The sequence below is a fragment of the Nansenia antarctica genome, assembly GCF_963989245.1.
Source record: "Nansenia antarctica genome assembly, chromosome: 9".
Classification (NCBI taxonomy): domain Eukaryota; kingdom Metazoa; phylum Chordata; class Actinopteri; order Argentiniformes; family Microstomatidae; genus Nansenia; species Nansenia antarctica.
Genome location: NC_137679.1, coordinates 17976489 through 17979535, shown reverse-complemented (window position 1 = coordinate 17979535; position 3047 = coordinate 17976489). Strand labels below are relative to the sequence as shown.

Sequence of the window (3047 nt, the reverse complement as noted above, 5' to 3'; positions counted from 1 at the left end):
TGTTCACAAACAGAGTGGCCAGAATGTGTGAGAATTTTTTCAACATTTTCACACATTTTGTAAACTTCCGTTATGACTACAATTTTAAGTCCACATACACATATTTTACATCTAAACGTTCAGCTACTCACTCTGTCACTCAAAATCTAAATATCTAAGCCATAACATTAATAGTTTTTACATTAATAGTGTTTGTTTGATAGCTAGAGACATGCGGTCTTCACCGGGGGGTGAACCAAAAGCACCTGACCTGCCCCCTACTGGCTGTGAGGGGCAAGCACACTTCACAATGTCCTCAGAAATTGTACCTTTCTAGTTATTATTATTATTATTATTATTATTATTATGGAGATGTGGAGCCAGGCCACTAGGTGGCGGTACTTACTTGTTTATTCAGCGGTCTAAAGAGGCATTTCCTCCACATCACCAGGGCAAACTGCAACCAGAGGACACCATGAGTCACACACCTAGTACAGGCATCTTCCCTCCACCTCCTTCTCCTCCTCCTCCTCCCCCTATTCCTGCCCTCCTCCCCCTCCTCCTCCTCCTCCCCCTCCTCCTCCCCTCCTCCCCCGTATAGATAGAGGTTATCTTACAGAGTAGATTTCGTAGATAGAGGTTATCTTACAGAGTAGATCTCGTAGATAGAGGTGATCTTACAGAGTCGATCTCGTAGATGCCCCCGGTTCAGGTAGGCACCGATGCCGTTCAGCACCTTGCTGGAGAAGCGGTAGTCCTCCCACTGCTGGGTGTAGAACTTCAACACACTCTCATCCATCAGGTCCTCTCCATCCTGGAGGAGGGGGGGGGGGGGAGAGGGGGGGGGGGGTGGAGGATGAGGAGGAGGTGGAGGAGGAGAAGGAGGAGGATGGGGAGGAGGAAGATGGGGAGGAGGAGGAGGGGGAGGAGGAGGAGGATGGGGAGGAGGAGGAGGGAGAGGAGGAGAAGGGGGAGGAGGAGGAGGAGGAGGATGGGGAGGAGGAGGAGGAGGAGGAGGAGGAGGGAGAGGAGGAGGAGGGGGAGGAGGAGGAGGAGGAGGAGGAGGAGGGAGAGGAGGAGAACGGGGAGGAGGAGGAGGAGGTGGAGGATGGGGAGGAGGAGAGAGAGGGAGGAGGAGAGAGAGGGAGGAGGAGAAGAGAGAGGGAGGAGAGTTAGTTGATCAGAGATGTGGAGGTGTGGTGGAGGTTCAGACAGAGCTGCTGTGTACAGCAGAGCATCAGACAGAAACACATAACATCATCATAACATAATATAACCATAACATAATCATAACATAACCATAACATCATCATAACATAACCATAACATAATCATAACATAACATAACCATAACATAATCATAACATAACATAACCATATCATAACATAATCATAATTAAATAATTATACAGAGTAGAAGGGACAGGACTGGAGATATCATATATCATATACATCCACCCTCCCTATAGATATCTTATATCATATCTACATCCATCCTCCCTATAGATATCATATATCATATCTACATCCATCCTCCCTATAGATATCATATATCATATCTACATCCACCCTCCATATAGATATCATATATCATATACATCCACCACCCTTATAGATATCATATATCATATCTACATCCACCACCCCTAGGCCATTCCTATTCCCTCAACACTAACCCTGCTGATGGGGAATCAATAGGTAGCCTACATCCCTCCCTCCCTCCCTCCCTCCTTCCTTCCGTTCATTTATTCATCCCTTCCTTCCTTCCTCCCTCCCTTCAATAATAGATTCATTGGTTCATTGATTCCGTGGTTCACCAGAGGGCCACAGGAGCAGGTCTGGGAGGGGCTGGTTACCCTGAGCAGGGTGGCGAGGTAAACCCCGTTCACACATACAAGCCTTTCCCACTAGATTCCATGGAATTTACCTGGTACGGTGGTATGTGTGAACACGATTTACAGGGAAATTCTGAGGTGAGGGGGTTACCTTGAGCAGGTTGGTGAGGTAACGCTTCAGGAACTCCTTCAGTCGCTTGTAGAGCTCCATCAAGGACTGGTGGACGGTGGAACAGTAGTTAAAAACATGTCTGGGGGAGGGGGGGGGTTAAGGTTACAACAGGACGCATGGACTACAAACACGTCTGTGTGTGTGTGTGTGTCCCCTCTCTCTCTCTCTCTCTCTCTCTCTCTCTCTCTCTCTCTCTCTCTCTCTCTCCCTCTCCCTCTCTCTCCCTCTCTCTCCCTCTCCCTCTCTCTCCCTCTCTCTCCCTCTCCCTCCCTCCCTACCCACACACACAGGAAATGCTGGTGCCCACCTGATATAAACCAACATGCATTCATCTTTTCACCATCGCTGCTATTTTCTTTTTTTGTGCAACCAGGCATCATGGCCATCTGTCATCTCCTACCCACTACACACACACCCACACACACACACACACACACTACACACACACACACACACTACACACCCACCCACACACAGAGGAGGATACGTGTAGAGCTCCATGTAGCGGGCCTTGGACATGCTCTGCCGGGTGTACACCTGCTGGATGCCAGAGCGCAGGTCGGGCCGGATCTGGTTCAGGTTCTGGATCTGGATCTGGTTCAGGTTCTGGATCTGGACCAGGCCGATCAACTTGTAGGGGTTCTTGTTGGACGACATCGTCTCTCTGGGGAGGGGGGGGGGGGGGGGGGTCCGTCTGTCTCTCTGTGCTGGGGAGGGGGGGTCTCTCTCTGTCACCCAGGGGGCTGGGGGCCGGTTCAGATGTGTGTAGCGTTGAAACTGTGAAAGGTTTTTAGTCCTCCATTTGGGGGGTTGGATGGGGGGGAGGGAGGGGGATGACCAGGTGGGTTTAGGGGTCTCCTCTTCAGAGCGGAGAGGAGGTGGTCTCTCGGACAGACAGAAGACCCCTTTCAAGTGGCGAAGGGGAGGGGACCCTGCGTTGAGACCTGTGAGACACACGGACACATACAGGAACGACACACGGACACACACACACACGACAGACACACACACACACACACGACAGATATACACACACACGACAGATACACACACACACACAG

The 3047-nt window shown here is 50.4% G+C and overlaps 1 pseudogene across 1 annotated transcript in view; it reads right to left on the bottom strand.

Annotated features, from left to right (window-relative positions):
• Window positions 1-2643, bottom strand: part of LOC308165415 (cullin-1-like) — a 23941-nt pseudogene extending 21298 nt beyond the window's left edge. The window contains exons 1-4 of the transcript in view: window positions 2474-2643; window positions 1966-2065; window positions 629-793; window positions 386-436 (exon numbers count right to left, since the gene is read on the bottom strand). The product of the transcript in view is annotated as a cullin-1-like (transcript). The remainder of the gene's footprint in view (window positions 1-385; window positions 437-628; window positions 794-1965; window positions 2066-2473) is intronic.
• Window positions 2644-3047: the final 404 nt, after the last annotated feature.